This window comes from Salmo trutta, chromosome 12 (assembly GCF_901001165.1).
Source record: "Salmo trutta chromosome 12, fSalTru1.1, whole genome shotgun sequence".
NCBI classification, from domain to species: Eukaryota; Metazoa; Chordata; class Actinopteri; order Salmoniformes; family Salmonidae; genus Salmo; species Salmo trutta.
In genome coordinates, this window is record NC_042968.1 from 39,053,990 (window position 1) to 39,074,886 (window position 20,897).

The 20,897-nt window shown below is 42.9% G+C and overlaps 1 pseudogene; it reads right to left on the minus strand.

Moving 5' to 3' along the window:
* The window catches only part of LOC115203523 (integrin alpha-11-like), a 96,625-nt pseudogene extending 78,069 nt beyond the window's left edge, over positions 1–18,556 (minus strand).
* Positions 18,557–20,897: the final 2,341 nt, after the last annotated feature.

Consider the following 20,897-nt stretch of genomic DNA (forward strand, 5'->3'; position numbering starts at 1 on the left):
CAAGGGGAATGTATTTAAACAAGGGGAATGTGTTAGACAAGGGGAATGTGTTAGACAAGGGGAATTATTTAAACAAAGGGAATTTGTTAGACAAGGGGAATTTGTTAGACAAGGGGAATGTGTTAGACAAGGGGAATGTGTTAGACAAGGGGAATGTATTTAAACAAGGGGAATGTGTTAGACAAAGGGAATGTATTTAAACAAGGGGAATGTGTTAGACAAGGGGAATGTGTTTAAAGAAGGGAAATGTGTTTGTGACTCAGACATGTAAATAACAGACCATTTGGTTTTAATTTGTGTTAACAGCAACACATCCCCCCCCCCCAAAAAAAAATGAATGTCAGCAATCAAGTGTTGAAGATATATCACTTAGAAAATACAGAAATGCAGCCGGTATAAAAAAAACATGTATGTCTAGTTAGAAACAAAAAATCTTTCCAATAACCCAGTTTAATAGATATAACGTAACTTTCGGTATAATAATGGAAGATAAGAACATAGAATTTTCTGTTGAATGTTCTACTTATTTTTGGTACATTTTATATTCATAAAAGTAAATGCATAAAAACATAGCCTTTGCTTATTGTTTTTCAAAAAGAATGACTAAATTACTTAGATACATTGAAATGTATAAGGGGCAAAAAGACTCCTGAAATTGATTATTGAATTAGAACTGTTAGAAGACCTAATAGCTTAAGTTATGCCTTATTTGTAGACAATATTTTATTTTCTTATTTATTTATTTGAGTCTTTTTGTTTGTTTATTTAGCTATGTTGTACACCTTCCCACTGACTCTATGTATTTACACATTGGTAATAAACCACATGATGACTTACAGGAGAATGTACCTGGTTTCCCAAGTCTAAATTCAATAAAAGTGTGTGTGTGTGTGTGTGTGTGTGTGTGTGTGTGTGTGTGTGTGTGTGTGTGTGTGGGTGTGTGTGTGTGTGTGTGTGCGCGCGCACAGCACCACACACAGCTGGAACTGGGCGTCGCTCCAGTGTAGCCCTGGCCAGCAGACGTACAAAGTATGCCAGCGATGAATCCCAATCACCGCAGTGCCAGTTGGACTAATAACAGTGTTTATAACCAGTCAGTGTCTGCTATGAGGTAATATGATGAATGTGAAAGTCCGACTCAGGAGCTAAATTTGTGTTGCAAGGCACAAATCATGACAGGCAAATCCACACTACAGGAGAAATGGCTCGCTATCTTTCCTGGCAGTGAAACGGATACATCTCCCTGTCTGGCTCCAGAGACCCGAGACAGACAGTAACACTGCTGTGTGTGTGTGTGTGTGTGTGTGTGTGTGTGTGTGTGTGTGTGTGTGTGTGTGTGTGTGTGTGTCAGCACTGGGAGACGTTGAACAGTAAAAGTACTTCATCTTTTACCTGACTTTAACCATCACCCTCTGCAACGTGAGGAGGTTGTTACCACGGAATAGTTAAAACAATGCACCCAAACAGATTCTCTCAGTAGTCACTTTGGGGATTGTTTGAAATTCACCTCGTCTTTTAGATTCTGAGACAGTACTATATGGACCTGGAGAGTCAGCAACCCAAGAGTTGTGTTTGTTTATTTAGCTGTGTTTGGCTTAGCATTTCACATCACAGTGTAAATTAAAAGCTGTGGCAAGACCCCTGTTAGCAGAGTCCTTAAAGCATGCTTACAGTACCTCACCTCAAAGCAGTTGAAAGTCAGTGAAGTGACAAAGTACATCAAGTAAATGAGAAACACACATTTAAGTGATAATGTGGTAGAGGAGAAGCTAACAACACAGCTAACACAATCACTTCAAACTGAAGCTGGAAAGACTGCAAACTAGTTGCACTTCAGTTTGTTTGATCTTTTTTCAATTGACATTCCTTTGTATATATTCCATAAAAATGATGCCAGCTGATTCATTTCGACTGGCTGAGAAACGTTGCCTGTCTGTCTGTCTCGTCCCGACTCCCTACATGTTCATTACTATGGTACAGCTGGAGATCCAATTTGAATATTGAAACAATGTTGCAAATTTTGGAGAGACAGGCAGCAAGGTTTATACAAAATGTCAGTCTAAAAGAAATGTGAGCTCTAGATGCTTTTTATGGTGGAGATCAAGTTTATAAATTGCGTGGCTGGGCTGATGAGACAGTGGATTGTGCAGTCAGATGGAACAGAGTATATAGGCATTTTAACATCACGTATTTAGCCGGTGGCAACTTGTGGAATAGACATCGGCTGGAATGCAGTTTTAACCAATCAGCATTCAGGATTTGACCCACCCGTTGTATAAAATGTAAATAAGCGTCTTACCACTTTTGTCCCCCGGCAACGTGCTGCTGCACAGTGTATCCAAATTGGGCCTGCTTGGGACCCTTGATGATCCTGTGGTTCTTGGTGTCAATGTTGAAACCATCATGGAGCCCTGGAAACAGACACAGCAAGGCAAACACATGCCATTAATAGCATGCTTGGACAGCACATTATATTTACTGGCTACAACAGACATTTCCGAAAAACCAGTTGTTTTTTGCCTGTGACCTGAAGTGCAGCAGAAAGACTTCATGCTGGTTAGAACATTAACATCAGCCAAGTTACACAAACTCGAAGCGATAGATGGGAGATTCATCAGAAACAGGACATGTGTGGGTTTGAGACTTTCACCCAGCGGTACCAAGAGCATCACAGCTGTAATTAGCCGGAAGGCGGCCATTTTGATGCTGACTTTGTAGCCACCTTGTGCGAGAAGGATACAGAGATAGCATGCCAGAGAGGGTGTTTGTCTTGTCTAGATATTCAAATCAAATCAAGTCATATTGTGTTGGTCACATACACATGTTTAGCAGATGTTATTGCAGGTGGAGCGAAATGCTTGTGTTTCTAGCTCCAACAGTGCAGTAATATCTAGTGAGTAATATCTAAAAATTTCACAACAATACACACAAATCTAAAGTAAAGGAATGGAATTAAAAATATATAAATATTTGGACTAGCAATGTTGGAGCGGCATAGACTAAAATACAGTAGAATAGAATAGAATACATTATATACAAATAAGATGAGTAATGCAAAATATGTAAAAAATTATTATTAAAGTGACTAGTGTTCCATTATTAAAGTGGTCAGTGATTTCAAGTCTATATGTGTATAGGCAGCAGCCTCTAAGGTGCTATTGAAAACAGGCTACCGCTGATGCCTCTGATCCAAGAAAACTATAGGATTTTCCCTTGGAATATTTCTAGGCCATGACACCTGGACTCCAGCACCTTAAGTATCTCGTACAGAAACAAACATAGCCATGGAGGTCTCGTGATGTCATGTCAGAATGATAATTGCTCACTGTAAACAGAGCCTTGTCCCAAAAGGCAAGCAGATATTTTACACTGTAGGGGCTGTAGGTAAACAGTAGAGCTGTCTGTCACTGAGTTTGATTGACATTGCTCAGTCTGCGTAAGGGTAGGTGGAAGGGGTGGATGGATGGCTGAAGGTTTTGTGTGAGGAGAAGCGGTAGTAGTCATATTGAAAGGGGTGGATGGATGGCTGAAGGTTTTGTGTGAGGAGAAGCGGTAGTAGTCATATTGAAAGGGGTGGATGGATGGCTGAAGGTTTTGTGTGAGGAGAAGCGGTAGTAGTCATATTGAAAGGGGTGGATGGATGGCTGAAGGTTTTGTGTGAGGAGAAGCGGTAGTAGTCATATTGAAAGGGGTGGATGGATGGCTGAAGGTTTTGTGTGAGGAGAAGCGGTAGTAGTCATATTGAAAGGGGTGGATGGATGGCTGAAGGTTTTGTGTGAGGAGAAGCGGTAGTAGTCATATTGAAAGGGGTGGATGGATGGCTGAAGGTTTTGTGTGAGGAGAAGCGGTAGTAGTCATATTGAAAGGGGTGGATGGATGGCTGAAGGTTTTGTGTGAGGAGAAGCGGTAGTAGTCATATTGAAAGGGGTGGATGGATGGCTGAAGGTTTTGTGTGAGGAGAAGCGGTAGTAGTCATATTGAAAGGGGTGGATGGATGGCTGAAGGTTTTGTGTGAGGAGAAGCGGTAGTAGTCATATTGAAAGGGGTGGATGGATGGCTGAAGGTTTTGTGTGAGGAGAAGCGGTAGTAGTCATATTGAAAGGGGTGGATGGATGGCTGAAGGTTTTGTGTGAGGAGAAGCGGTAGTAGTCATATTGAAAGGGGTGGATGGATGGCTGAAGGTTTTGTGTGAGGAGAAGTGGTAGTAGCTATATTGAAGTTGATCATTCACGTTACAGTGCAGAAGACTGGATGTTGAAATCATGTAGCAGGTTACATGGATATTTCCATCCTGCTCATTTAAATGGACATACTGTATACAAAGTATATTAAAGGAAAACTCCACAGAAAAACTATAGTAACTTATTTTCTTTAAATACAGAAATACGGCCGGTATACAAAATGCATCATACCGACTGTATTTCTGTATTTTGAGATGTACAGTATGTCTTGAAAACTTGATTGCTGACATTGCAAAACATTTTGGAACAATATCAACAATGGAGTAATGAAACAAATACCAAAATAGATTTCCTTTTATTAGATGTCAACATTATGTAGCACTGAATGTAACACTAAAGTCAGGCCATTTACACAATAGCACTGATCTATGCTGAATAACACTTATTTAAGGTTATTGCCATTGTACTTGGCTAAGGCAAGACTTTACAACAAGAAGAACAGAAGCATACCTTATTGTCCTATTCTGAGGAAACGTAAATTAATCTATTTGTTTTCTACCAACACCCCGAGACAAACACACTGAGTGCCTTGCTTAACGGCATAAAGGCTGGAGATGGCATCTAGAATACTGATGCCAGGCAGCAGCCCTCTGATTGGCAGATCACTCTTCATCAGATGATGACTGACCATTGACTGTACGATGCTCACATCAGGGTAGGGAATTCCATTCCTAGTCAAATTCGCCCCCCTTAATATTTTTTCTGTACGTGAGATCAGATTTAGAAATCTACCACAGGTACTGAGCTGAGAAAGATCAATAATTGCAACCCACATGCCTTCCGAGCTGTTAATTTCTGGTAGAAGTTGAGCAGAGCGTTTTAAGCACTGTGGTGAAACCCTGATTAGACCATGTGGGAACCATAATTCACAGACAAGACAAATTCATCTCAATGAACAAAATCAAAGGACCGCAAACACAACTATGGGAACTGATCAAAAGACAGACCGGATTTGTGATGGTGTAGATTAATTCTCCTCACTTCCTCTGGACATTAAGAGCATTATGGGAAAACGCAATTCCCTTCTGAATTAAATTAAAACGCGTATCAGAGATGATACTTTTTCAGCTTTTCAGCTTTTCTCACCAAGTTACCCAAAATGGCTTATTAATGAAAACAACGTCATGTGGATTTTTTATTTCCACCGGAGGAAGCAAGCAGCAAGCAAACGTTTGTTGAGGAGATGGAAGACATGAGTAGATCTTCTTGACAGAGAGGAGAGAGCACGACGGAAAACATCATCTTCGTCAACATAACTTCCTTTCAATCTGGCTCTTCATTCGTCTATCTTCTCCTTCATCTCCAGCTGTATACAGTGTCTTCGTTTCACCGGTCTCAGGTCTCAAACCACTTTGTCTCTATATTATATACAGTGGAAGACAGACGTCTTGGCTACTGTAAGGTCAGGGTTCATGTTGGGATTTACATTTCATTGCAATTTTTCTTGTCTGAGGTAAAGGGCTATGAGCCAGCTTGTGATGACAGTGATATAACACTCTTCCTTGGAAATAGAGAGAGAAATTGAGAAGGACGAAGAGGAAGAAAGAGACAGCTTTAAAAGTCATCACGCTTAATGACATACAGTTAGAGTACTATTACTTGAAGAAAAAAAAATCACAGTCAGAACCCAACCCTGTGAGCAGTCAGAACCCAATCCTGTGAGCAGTCAGAACACAATCCTGTGAGCAGTCAGAACCCAACCCTGTGAGCAGTCAGAACCCAGCACCTTGAGCAGTCAGAACCCAACCCTGTGAGCAGTCAGAACCCAATCCTGTGAGCAGTCAGAACCCAGCCCAGTGATCAGTCAGAACCCAGCCCAGTGAGCGGTCAGAACCAAGCCCAGTAATCTGTCAGAACCCAGCCCAGTGAGCAGTCAGAACCTAGCACCTTGAGCAGTTAGAACCCAACCCAGTGAGCAGTCAGAACCCATCCCAGTGAGCGGTCAGAACCCAACCCAGTGAGCAGTCAGAACCCAGCCCAGTGAGCAGTCAGAACCCAACCCAGTGAGCAGTCAGAACCCAACCCAGTGAGCAGTCAGAACCCAACCCAGTGAGCAGTCAGAACCCATCCCAGTGAGCGGTCAGAACCAAGTCCAGTAATCTGTCAGAACCCAGCCCAGTGAGCAGTCAGAACCCAGCCCCTTGAGCAGTTAGAACCCAACCCAGTGAGCAGTCAGAACCCAACCCAGTGAGCAGTCAGAACCCAACCCAGTGAGCAGTCAGAACCCATCCCAGTGAGCAGTCAGAACCCATCCCAGTGAGCAGTCAGAACCCAACCCAGTGAGCAGTCAGAACCCAACCCAGTGAGCAGTCAGAGCCCATCCCAGTGAACAGTCAGAACCCATCCCAGTGAACAGTCAGAACCCAACCCAGTGAGCAGTCAGAACCCAACCCAGTGAGCAGTCAGAACCCATCCCAGTGAGCAGTCAGAACCCAACCCAGTGAGCACTCAGAACCCAACCCAGTGAGCGGTCAGAACCCAACCCAGTGAGCACTCAGAACCCATCCCAGTGAGCGGTCAGAACCCAACCCAGTGAGCACTCAGAACCCATCCCAGTGAGCAGTCAGAACCCAGCCCAGTGAGCAGTCAGAACCCAGCCCAGTGAGCAGTCAGAACCCAACCCAGTGAACAGTCAGAACCCAACCCAGTGAGCAGTCAGAACCCAGCCCAGTGAGCAGTCAGAACCCAGCCCAGTGAGCAGTCAGAACCCATCCCAGTGAGCAGTCAGAACCCAGCCCAGTGAGCAGTCAGAACCGAGCCCAGTGAGCAGTCAGAACCCATCCCAGTGAGCAGTCAGAACCCAGCCCAGTGAGCAGTCAGAACCCAACACAGTGAGCAGTCAGAACCCAACACAGTGAGCAGTTAGAACCCAGCCCAGTGAGCAGTCAGAACCCAGCCCAGTGAGCAGTCAGAACCCAGCCCAGTGAACAGTCAGAACCCAGCCCAGTGAGCAGTCAGAACCCAGCCCAGTGAGCAGTCAGAACCCAACCCAGTGAGTAGTCAGAACCCAGCCCAGTGAGCTGAAGAGATGGATTTCATAGAGCACACAAAAACAGACCCCAGGACAAGCCCCCCCTTCTCTTACATCAACACAGTAGGGCCTATTTTGAATACCCTAAACCCCACTCTCAGTCCTCTCTATACAGCTCTACAATCTGTTAGGCTCTGAGGGTCAAGTCAAGTGATCCTTTTTTCTCCGTGGGAAATGTATTTTGTTACTGTGATCACAACGTAAAAGCACCAACAAAGTTTATGAGGCGACATAACAAATAAATAGTTTTATAACAACTGACATAGAAGGTCAAAGTTGGGTTAGCTTCAGCACTGAGAGGCAAACCAATAGTTCAGAGACTATACAAGCGGCAGTTCAGGCATGGTTCTGTTGTGTATTGCTAATCATTTTTACCAAGATTAGAGCTGTATGGAGAGCTGATATATTAAATAAATAGTTAGAAGCAGAAAATTGCCAAATACATTTTTATTTCCATTTGATGGACAAAGGGACTTGACAGAGAAAAGTGTGTATTGGACAAACGTGTGAAATGGATTGGAACTCGTTATTCAATTGCTGGTACTGATAGTGAGTAGGGCCAGGACAATACCATTATCACAATATGTTTTCCATGCCACAAATGTAAACACAAAGCAGACCAAACTAGTCAGTCCTTTAAAAACCTGTTGTATGTAAAATATTGTGAGCTACAGATGGAAAATAAATACATGTGACTCTGGATGACATCATAATGATGTTTGTTTCCAACATTAGGGCAGTTTTCGTAAAGAACTTAAATCTGCTTTGTGTTTTGTTTCTTTGTTACAATACTAACAAGTTTCGCGATACTGGTATCGTCCTGGCCCTAGTAGTTAAAATTATTATATATATTTATTTCATAGAAAGTAGGCTATACATTTGAAAGAAACATCAGTCACTTGCGAGATGTAGTTAACAGTTGGGATTCAATACCATGAAAGAAGAGTGTCAAAGTGAGGACAATATCCATTTCCTTTGAAATATAGTACTGTCATGGTTCATTCTTTAGAACAGTTAGCTTTTTCACATTGACAGTTTTAAAGGAGATTACCTCTGTTTCAAGGCAGCTGAAGAATTGAAATCTAATGAGAGCACTGCAACTGCAGAAAAAATATCTTTATAATCCTCCAAAATATATATGTCTCACTAGTATATTCTGCCAACAGATGTTGCTGCTCTGTCAAGAGAAATTATACAAGAGTATATGTGAGCATACAGTGCCTTCGGGAAGTATTCAGATCCCTTGATTTTTTCCCACATTTTGTTACATTACAGCCTTATTCTAAAACATATTAAATAAAACAATATCCTCAGTAATCTACACACAATACCCCATAATGACAAAGCAAAAATAGGTTTTTAGAAATGTTTGCAAATGTTTTAAAACCAAAAAAACTGAAAAACCTTATTTACATAAGTATTCAGACCTTTTGCTATGAGACTAGAAATTGAGCTCAGGTGCATCCTGTTTCCATTGATCATCCTTGAGATGTTTCTACAACTTGATTGGAGTCCAGCTGTGGTAAAATCAATTTATTGGACATGATTTGGAAAGGCACACAGCGGTCCTCAGTGGCTTGCGAAAGTATTCAACCCCTTGGAATTTTTCCTATTTTGTTGCCTTACAACCTGGAATTAAAATCAATTTTTGGGGGGTTTGTATCGTTTCATTTACACAAAATATACCTACCACTTTGAAGATGCTAAATATTTTTTCTTGTAAAACAAACAAGAAATAAGACCAAAAAACTGAACATTTGAGCGTGCATAACTATTCACCCCCCCAAAGTCAATACTTTGTAGAGCCACCTTTTTCAGCAATTACAGCTGCAAGTCTCTTGGGGTATGTGTCTATAAGCTTGGCACATCTAGCCACTGGGATTTTTGCCCATTCTTCAGGGCAAAACTGCTCTAGCTCCTTCAAGTTGGATGGGTTCCGCTGGTGTACTAGGCCATTCCAAGACATTTAAAAGTGTCCCCTTAAACCACTCAAGTGTTGCTTTAGCAGTATGCTTAGGGTCATTGTCCTGCTGGAAGGTGAACCTCCATCCCAGTCTCAAATCTCTTGAAGACTGAATTAGGTTTCCCTCAAATTTCCCTGTATTTAGCGCCATCCTTCAATTCTGACCAGTTTCCCAGACTCTGCCGATGAAAAACATACCCACAGCATGATGCTGCCACCACCATGCTTCACTGTGGGGATGGAATTCTCGGGGTGATGAGAGGTGTTGGGTTTAGGGACATAGCGTTTTCCTTGATGACCAAAAAGCTCAGTTTTAGTCTCATTTAACCAGAGTACCTTCTTCCATATGTTTGGGGAGTCTCCCACATGCCTTTTGGCGAACACCAAACGTGTTTGCTTATTTTTTTATTTAAGCAATGGCTTTTTTTCTGACCACTCTTCCATAAAGCCCAGCTCTGTGGAGTGTACGGCTTAAAGTGGTCCTATGTACAGATACTCCAATCTCCGATGTGGAGCTTTGCAGCTCCTTCAAGGTTATCTTGGTCTCTTTGTTGCCTCTCTGATTAATGCCCTCCTTGCCTGGTCTGTGAGTTTTGGTGGGCGGCCCTCTCTTGGCAGGTTTGTTGTGGTGCCATATTCTTTCAATTTTTTAATAATGGATTTAATGGTGCTCCGTGGGATGTTCAAAGTTTCTGATATTTTTTTATAACCCAATCCTGATCTGTACTTTTCCACAACTTTGTCCCTGACCTGGTTGGAGAGCTCCTTGGTCATCATGGTGCCACTTGCTTGGTGGTGCCCCTTGCTTAGTGGTGTTGCAGACTCTGGGGCCTTTCAGAACAGGTGTATATATACTGAGATCATGTGACAGATCCTGTGACACTTAGATTGCACACAGGTGGACTTTTTGAACTAGTTATGTGACTTCTGAAGGTAATTGGTTGCACCAGATCTTATTTAGGGGCTTCATAGCAAAGGGGGTGAATACTTAAGCACTCAACATTTTTCAGTTTAAATGTAAAAAAAAAGAAAGATTTGAAACAACTTATTTTTTTCATTTCACTTCACCAATTTGGACTGTTATGTGTATGTCCATTACATGAAATCCAAATAAAAATACATTTCAATTACAGGATGTAATACAACAAAATAGGAAAAATGCCAAGGGGGTGAATACAAAGTTGACAGTGCATGTCAGAGCAAAAACCAAGCCATGAGGTCAAAGGAATTGTCCGTAGAGCTCCGAGACAGGATTGTGGCACAACGCCTCGTGGCACAACGCCTCTCTGCTCTTTGACCTAAATAGTTTGTGTGTATGCATTGATATGTAGGCTACGTGTGCCTTTTTAGAAATGCATGTAGTTCTGTCCTTGAGCTGTTCTTGTCTATTACTGTTCTGTAGTATGTCATTCTGTATTATGTTTCATATTTTGTGTGGATCCCAGGAAGAGTAGCTTCTGCTTTTATAACAGCTAATGGGGATCCTAATAAAATACCAAGTGTCGAGGCACAGATCTGGGGAAGGATCCCAAAAAAATTCTGCAGCATTGAAGGTCCCCAAGAACACAGTGGTCTCCATCATTCTTAAATGGAAGAAGTTTGGAACTGTAACATGTACGCTGGGAGTCGGGAACATGTACGCTGGGAGCGCTCAGGACCTCAGACTGGGGCGAAGGTTCACCTTAAAACAGGAGAACAACCCTAAGCACACAGCCAAGACAATGCAGGAGTGGCTTCGGGACAAGTCTCTGAATGTCCTTGAGTGGCCCAGCCAGAGCCCGGACTTGAACCCGATGAAACATCTCTGGATTGCTGTGCAGCAACGCTCCACATCCAATCTGACAGAGTTTGAGAGGATCTGCAAAGAAGAATGGGAGAAACTCCCCAATTACAGGTGTGCCAAGTTTGTAGCATCATACCCATGAAGACTCAAGGCTGTAATCACTGTCAAAGGTGCTTCAACAAAGTACTGAGTAAAAGGTCTGAAAACTTATGTAAATGTCATATTTTAGTTTTACATTTTTGTATAATATTAGCAAAAATGTCAAAAAAATAGTTTTTGCTTTGTCATTATGGTGTATTGTGTATATATTGATGAGGAAAAGAAACAATGTAATCAATTTTAGAATGTCACGTCCTGACCATAGTAAGATGTTATTTTCTATGGTAGAGTAGGTCAGGGTGTGACAGGGGGTGTTTTGTGTTTTTCTATGTTTTCTATATCTATGTTTAGTTCTAGTTTTCTATTTCTATGTTGATTTTTTTGGGGGATGATCTCCAATTAGAGGCAGCTGGTTCTCGTTGTCTCTAATTGGAGATCATACTTAAGTAGGGGCTTTTTCCACCTGTGTTTGTGGGTAGTTATTTTCTGTTTAGTTAGTCTGTGTACCTGACAGAACTGTTGGCTGTTTGTTTGTTATTTTGTCTTTAGTATTCTGAGTTAAAATAAATATTCACTATGAGCACTCAACACGCCTTGGTCCCCTCTCTACGACAGCCGTTACGAATAAGGCTTGTACCTAACAAAATGTGGAAAAAGACAAGGGGTCTGAATACTTTCTGAAGGCACTGTATATCTAGCATATGTTATTGCTAAATGGTTCAGTTGTTGATAAGGCATCACATTGTTTCCTGCCAAATTAAATGACACGGTCATAAAATATATGTTCTGGTTGGAGAAAACATCCATTCATGGCTACCATCACTGCAATGTACAGTATGCAGTTCAATCTAAATATTGACATATTCCCCACATTGCTCATTTCCTGTTGCATGAATGGTTCACATGGTCAGCTGTTCTTTGATCTCCCCCCAAAATATTATCCAGAGGGAGTCAACAAGTATATTAATTAAGCTGAAATAAAAAATGCTGCTAAATGGTGGAAGAAATGGTGCTGAACAGCTATAATTTTTCACAGCAGGTGGTGTATTTGAATTCTTTCCCATATGGGTTTTCATAATTTTTCTAGGCGTGCCGTCTTAAATACACATAAACACAAATGACTCCTCTAGCCGGCGCTTTGATGTCTTCGAGGCTCGTTATAGAAAGAAAACTATCCCAGATACCATCACAGAGCAGCTTTGCTGTACTTCCTACCAAGAAAAAGAGAGAGCAAAAAGAACAACATAGAGAGAAAATGAGCGAGAGACGGAAAGAGTGGAGGTGAAAGCGTGAGATGGGGAGGAGATCCAGTTTCCATTTCAAACCCCTAACGTGGCAGAGCAATTTAATATTCCCAGTAATATCAGCAGCTCCTAAAGCTAGGCCAGAGTCTTGCCGGGTTTCCTGTGTACCGGCTCTTCTGCCCAGATAAATAAACCACGGGCCCGACCGGCCAGCCACTGCTTTTGGCCCAGCACCAAGCTGCAGGAGCTCCACCGCAGCCCCACTGATGGAGAGACGACTCACGGGTGCACTATGAACAGCCAGGGGTGCAACGCCTGCTAGAATGGATCCTCACACAGGACTTGATGGAGCTTCATGCTACTCAAAGGGCAATCAGCGTTATGGTCAGGTTTCAGTTCATGAGAGGGGATGCTGATGCCCTTTAAAAGGATGCATGCAACGCCCATAATGTGACCTGGGACTTGGATGCATCATACACAGCTCTACACAGTGCTGAACAAAATAACCCTTCTACAATTTGTCAAACATAGACACGGGGGGCTTTCAGGGAAGATGTGAAAGACTTCATCTCTACACACATGGCCACCTCACAGCGTCTGCCATGCTGGTCTGTGTGTGGGTAACAGTCATAATGCTTCAGGGCATGACTGTTACCCACAGGCCAAGATTCTGGGCCAGCAGATTGAGTTTTAACCAAATCCGCATGGCGAGACGGCAGCTCCCCACCACCTCTCTGAAAATCAACCTTCATTGGTTCACCTATAAGTGGTGGAGAAGTCAACGTTCCAGATTCTAATATGAAACGGTCAAACGTTCTCTGTACTTTATGAAGGAATTCACATTGCAGCTCTCGCACAAAAGAGCAGCCCTGCGATTGGAGGTGTACACCTCACATGAGGTAAAAGGTGCAACTCAGCATCTTTTAGTTGGCCCGTTCTGGATCTTCTTGCACTGGATGGCTTTTCTCTGCAAAGCTCATCTGAGCCCTGTTGAAAGATGCTTCACAATGGATGGTGCTGGTGACATGATGGGATCTGAGTCATGATGGAGTATCTGGCACCAGATGTGCCACTCCCACACAGGAGTTGGGCACTGCTAAGCAAGCTGTCTGCCTTCTCGGCCAGCTCTAAGCCCTCCCAGGGTTAACAAAATCCTCCGTGGCAGAGCTTGAAGCAGTGCCATGTACTGTATAAGCCATGCCTGCAGAGCAGGTCTGGGGTGAGTTGTCATGCACAGCTGTAAGCCACTGTGGAGACATCAGGACATTCATAACTGCAACAGTCAGTGTCTAAGGACAGGCTGAATGACATACTGATTCATTATTGGGACATTGACCCTGTACAGTACTTCAAAAGTTTAGATTTGAAATCAAACAATGACTATGCAGTCTGTCAGCTTTAATTTAAGGGTATTTTCACGATATCGGGTGAACCGTTTAGAAATTACAGCACGTTTTCTACATAGTGAGAAAGTTACAGATGCACAAATATCATAACCCCCCCTCCCTGTTATTGTAATGGTGAGATGTTAGCATTTCCTGGGGCTACGATATTTGTCTGTCTGTAACTTTCTCACTCATCATTATTCACAATTCATTCAGGATTAACCGTAATCGTGTTAGCATCCACATTACTGTATAATTGTTCAGAAACATATTATATTCTCATGTAGAATAAAATGACACAATACATTATTTACCATTAATTTATTTTGGGCACAACATAATCTGAAACACAACCAAAACAAACAGCAAATGCATCCATCAAATGTGTGGAGTCACAAGCTTGATGTAGTCATTGAGTGCTATGAATATGGGACCAAATTCTTAACTTTTTACTACTTTTATACACATATAAGAGAATTTGTCCCAATTTTTTTGGTCCCTTAAAATGAAGGGACTGTCACAGTCTGACTGTGTACAAAAAGTGCTATGTTTCTAAACAGTTCACCCAACATGGATGAATTTACCCTCAAATTAAAGATGACAGTCTGCAATTTAACAGCATAGTCATTGTTTCAAATCCACAGTTTTGGAGTTTAGAGCCCAAAGAAGAGAAAATGATGCACTGTCCCAATAATTACTGAGGGCTCTGTACGAGGACAAACATGTTGCGTTGTGATAAACATGCTGTACGAGGACAAACATGTTGCGTTGTGATAAACATGCTGTACGAGGACAAATATGTTGCGTTGGGATAAACATGCTGTACGAGGACAAACATGTTGCGTTGGGATAAACATGCTGTACGAGGACAAACATGTTGCGTTGGGATAAACATGCTGTACGAGGACAAACATGTTGCGTTGGGATAACATGCTGTACGAGGACAAACATGTTGCGTTGGGATAAACATGCTGTACGAGGACAAACATGTTGCGTTGGGATAAACATGCTGTACGAGGACAAACATGTTGCGTTGGGATAAACATGCTGTACGAGGACAAACATGTTGCGTTGGGATAAACATGCTGTACGAGGACAAACATGTTGCGTTGGGATAAACATGCTGTACGAGGACAAACATGTTGCGTTGGGATAAACATGCTGTACGAGGACAAACATGTTGCGTTGGGATAAACATGCTGTACGAGGACAAACATGTTGCGTTGGGATAAACATGCTGTACGAGGACAAACATGTTGCGTTGGGATAAACATGCTGTACGAGGACAAACATGTTGCGTTGTGATAAACATGCTGTACGAGGACAAACATGTTGCGTTGGGACAAACATGCTGTACGAGGACAAACATGTTGCGTTGGGATAAACATGCTGTACGAGGACAAACATGTTGCGTTGTGATAAACATGCTGTACGAGGACAAACATGTTGCGTTGTGATAAACATGCTGTACGAGGACAAACATGTTGCGTTGGGACAAACATGCTGTACGAGGACAAACATGTTGCGTTGTGATAAACATGCTGTACGAGGACAAACATGTTGCGTTGTGATAAACATGCTGTACGAGGACAAACATGTTGCGTTGGGATAAACATGCTGTACGAGGACAAACATGTTGCGTTGGGATAAACATGCTGATACGAGGACAAACATGTTGCGTTGTGATAAACATGCTGTACGAGGACAAACATGTTGCGTTGGGATAAACATGCTGTACGAGGACAAACATGTTGCGTTGGGATAAACATGCTGTACGAGGACAAACATGTTGCGTTGGGACAAACATGCTGTACGAGGACAAACATGTTGCGTTGGGATAAACATGCTGTACGAGGACAAACATGTTGCGTTGTGATAAACATGCTGTACGAGGACAAACATGTTGCGTTGTGATAAACATGCTGTACGAGGACAAACATGTTGCGTTGAGATAAACATGCTGTACGAGGACAAACATGTTGCGTTGGGACAAACATGCTGTACGAGGACAAACATGTTGCGTTGTGATAAACATGCTGTACGAGGACAAACATGTTGCGTTGGGACAAACATGCTGTACGAGAGGACAAACATGTTGCGTTGTGATAAACATGCTGTACGAGGACAAACATGTTGCGTTGGGACAAACATGCTGTACGAGGACAAACATGTTGCGTTGGGATAAACTTGCTGTACGAGGACAAACATGTTGCGTTGGGACAAACATGCTGTACGAGGACAAACATGTTGCATTAGGCATCTAACAGGTGAAGAATACAGACTGTATGTGAGCGAAGAAATTGGTAACGACCGGATTTTTTAAAAAGCAACACTATTTTCAAACTCCACTATTTACTTTAAACAGTTTTTGTGTGTTTTTGTGCAGCCCGAGCGAGATTTGACACTGCTGCTTAATGAACCCATAAAACTCAATGAGCAGTGTAACAAGTCCAACCTGGCCCTCTAAACCTGCCCTCTCGCACTCAGGCCTAACGGCCAGGCTTGTGTGACAGCTTTGGAAAACCGTTGAATGCCCGCAGGCTGTTCATACCTCAAACAGACTGTGCACTCTTCATGTGGCTCACTGTTTCAATCTCTAAATACATTCTACATGAAGGAAGCCCCATCCACAGTGCTGCAACTGGTTACAGCTGCAAGATCACATATAGACAGCAGCAGTGGACAGCTGTGAATATGTCAGAACGATCCAGCCAACCCTTCAGCAAACCCTGATCCTCTGTGGAAATGACAGCACCAAATGACCTTTGGTCTGCTTCAGAAGGTACATTGTTTTGCCCCAGACGGAGGCTCTGTCTGGATGAGTGTCCACTGAGTTTGTCCTTATTGACTAAAGGCTTGAAGCCCACTAACTTTGCTGGCCCAGCTCCCTCAGTTTTTCACTCAATGAGTTGTCATCAGCATGTATGCCATGACATTTTGCTATGTCACTATCCCCGCTACCACCATTCTGACCATGTTAAGCAGCCTCGTTCAAACAGGACATTTAGTGAAGCAAACTCCCACAATAAATAAATCAAATCTTGAATGCAGCCCTTTCCCGTCTTATTGTCAGAGCTTCTTTCCCAGTCCGGCCAAACAGCTTCTCTCTCTCATTCCAGACTGTTTCTGTGTTCGCAAGGTTGACCTCTCCTCCCCTCGGCAAGACTGTATGTGTCCAAAACTTGGACCCAACATCAAATTCCTATACCTCAGCAAATATTTCCAGTAGACATTTCCTCTACTGCTCCACCCTCAGGCCTCATGTCATCTAACAACGTCTAATCAAAGATTAATAATAGCTAGTCTACTTCAACAAGAGGGTGTAAAAACCATGGGAACCTAGTGCTATCCAACTGCTTGTTAGATTAAGGTCAGTAGTACATTACTGGAAAGCAGTAAGGACAAGAAACGTCAGCCATTTCCAAATGACTTAAACAGTGACATACTGTACATTGCCATAGACTGAAGCAATTACACTAATATATACAGTATGGCTGGCTACCAGTATTGTGAGCCGTGTGCACTCTTTGGAAGCCACCTGTCATAGCAATCTCTCTTGACATTGGTCCAATCTCATATTACCATATAATTAAAATAGATGAAGATTGACAGCGGGGTGCAGTCCATATCATATCAGGTTATACAATTCAGGTCATATAGCCATAGGAAATTCAAACAACCCATTCTCTCTCTCTCTCTCTCTCTCTCTCTCTCTCTCTCTCTCTCTCTCTCTCTCTCTCTCTCTCTCTATTCCACTTCAATATGTTGCTGCTATTGTAATTTCACTGGTAATTGACCCCAGTTCTGGCTGTGCACCACACATTTCCAGATGCTGGAAACTCTGAGCGCTTAGTTTCTAAACAGATAGCACCACCTTTCATTCAAAGGACACACCTGCTTCCAATGAGAGACAGAGCACCTCTGTCAAACCTGAGGGAACCAGCACATCCCTTCAATAAGCCAACTCAGCACCCATCTCTCTCACACAGTATGATATAAGATATGAGACTAAAATATTATAGTAGTTCAAGACATAAGACTGTGCGCCGCCCTATGGGACTCCCAATCACGGCTGGATGTGATGCAGATATGACACTAAGATATGAGAGTAGTTCAAGATATTATACTAAGATATGTGAGACTAAATTATGAGACTAAGATATGAGAGTAGTTCGAGATATGATACTAAGGTATCAGAGTATTTCTAGATATGAGATTAAGATATGAGACTAAGATATAAAACTTAGATATTAGAGTAGATCAAGATATGAGACTGATATTATAGTAGTTTGACATTTTCGCTGCACGAGAGAAGAGACTCATTTACTAGTTCTCCAGAAAGCCACTTCACTTAGGACACCGTGGAATTATATTCCTGTCTACATTTCCATATAAATATTGGAGAACTGAAAGCTAGACTGTCTGCCTCTTCTTATGCAAACATTAGACTAACTTTAGCTCCTATAAAAGCTATGCCGCAAACGTTTTATGTGCCTTCCAGAGAGAGCTGGAATAAATTAAATGTAATAACTACTACTTATTGTACACAGGCATAGGACTACACACACACACACACACACACACACACACACACACACACACACACACACACACACACACACACACATTAGCTCACCTGGCAACAGGCTGCAGCAGATCCAGAGAAACACAGCGCGGCAGTACTCCATGTGTTTGGTCGGTGTGTGTGTGTGTATGGTGTGTGTGTGTGTGTCTGGGGGCTGAGGCAGAGAGACCCAGCAGCGTGCTCTGTTAAAGATTCAGCTCTGGTTGACTCCACGGCTAGTCAAAACGCTCACTATATCTGAGGAGGTAGGAGGGGACTGTTGCTGAACTGAAAGGAGGTCCACGTTGAACCAGCAGACAGGACTCTCCTCTCAGTCCCTCTGCTACTCAGACAGAGCAGTGAGCGGAGACACACACACGCTATCCTCCGCAAGCACAGATCTTGGATCAGTTCCTCTGGATAATCAGAGGCAAAGTTGATGGAGTTTGAATACAGTCATTCCATTACTTTTAATACTACAGTGTGTCTTGGTATGGTATAGTTGAAGCAATACGTGTCCTCTCTCTTCTGCTACCAAATATACTGATGATAAAGTAGACTTTCTTCAACTGCATGGTTGGTTATGGGCTTGTCAGTCAGCATTTCACTGTAAAGTCTACACATGTTGTATTCGGCGCATGTCACAAATACGATTTGATTAACAATGAAGTGGAATGTAATCAGAGGGGTTGGGTTATTTATTTTATTTTTATTGAAAAAAATGATTTAACCTTTATTTAACTAGGCAAGTCAGTTAAGAACAAATTGTTATTTACAGTGACGGCCTACCCCGGCCAAACCCGGACCACGCTGGGCCAATTGTGCACCGCCCTATGTGACTCCAAATCACGGCCGGATGTGATACTGCCTGGATTCGAACAAGAGACTGTAGTAACGCCTCTTGCACTGAGATGCAGTGCCTTAGACCGCTGCGGCACTCGGGTTAAATGCGGAAGAAACGTTTCAGTTGAATGCATTCACTTGTACAACTGACTAGGTATCCCCCTTTCCCTAATCAGAGAATATATCTTCAGAACAGCTGTGTTTAAAAGACAAAAAGTTGTGCTTTTCATAGCACTGACGCTTGACAATCATGTTGTGACCACACGGCGCCCAATGTATTAATGAGGAACACCTCATACCCCCACAGTCAAACCATCCAGACTGAACTGTTACCTCATACCCCCACAGTCAAACCATCCAGACTGAACTGTTACCACATACCCCCACAGTCAAACCATCCAGACTGAACTGTTACCTCATACCCCCACAGTCAAACCATCCAGACTGAATGTTACCTCATACCCCCACAGTCAAACCCTCCAGACTGAACTGTTACCTCATACCCCCACAGTCAAACCATCCAGACTAAACTGTTACCTCATACCCCCACAGTCAAACCATCCAGACTGATCTGCTACCTCATACCCCCACAGTCAAACCATCCAGACTGAACTGCTACCTCATACCCCCACAGTCAAGCCATCCAGACTGAACTGCTTCCTCATACCCCCACAGTCAAACCATCCAGACTGAACTGCTACCTCATACCCCCACAGTCAAATCATCCAGACTGAACTGCTTCCTCATACCCCCACAGTCAAATCATCCAGACTGAACTGCTTCCTCATACCCCCACAGTCAAACCATCCAGACTGAACTGTTACCTCATACCCCCACAGTCAAACCATCCGGACTGAACTGTTACCTCATACCCCCACAGTCAAATCATCCAGACTGAACTGTTACCTCATACCCCCACAGTCAAACCACCCAGACTGAGCTTCATAATGACCCATGTAATGTAACAACGGATACTAAGACTGAGGGAACCGTAAGAGTCAGCACATAACCCAACATAAAGACATCTATACACGCACCGTGACATCTCACATCCCGTGTATAGAAGTACTTTCATTGATCGATAATAGGAACAATGAGATACAGTTGATTACATGTACAGTTGAAGTCGGAAGTTTACATACACCTTAGCCAAATACATTCACAAATACAAACACACACACTAGTTGAGATGTCTGTTAAACTCATCAAGAACGAGTGAAAGACCTCCAATGTCAGGTTCTGTTATCTGACCCAGACCATGGTCCCTAAGCTGCTGGCTGGCTGTGTGTTTGTGAGCGTGTGTGTGTGTGTACGTGTGTGTGTGTGTGTGTGTATTTGTGTGTCTGTGCGTGTGTCTGTGTGCGTGTGTGTGTGTGTGCGTGTGTGTGTGTGTGTGTGTGTGTGTGTGTGTGTGTGTGTGTGTGTGTGTGTGTGTGTGTGTGTGTGTGTGTGTGTGTGTGTGTGTGTGTGCGTGCAGGTATATGTGTATTTGTGTGTGCGTGTGTGTATTTGTGTGTGTGTATATTTGTGTGTGTACGTCTGTTTGTGTGTGTGTGTGTGTGTGTTTGTGTGTGTCTGTGCGTGTGTCTCTATGTGCGTGCATGTGTGTGTGTATTTGTGGATGTGTGTGTGTGTGTGTGTGTGCGTGTGTGTGTGTGTGTGTGTGTGTATGTGTGTGTGTATTTGTGTGTGTGTGTGTGTGTGTGTGTGCATGAGTGTGTGTTTGTGTGTGCGTGTGAACATT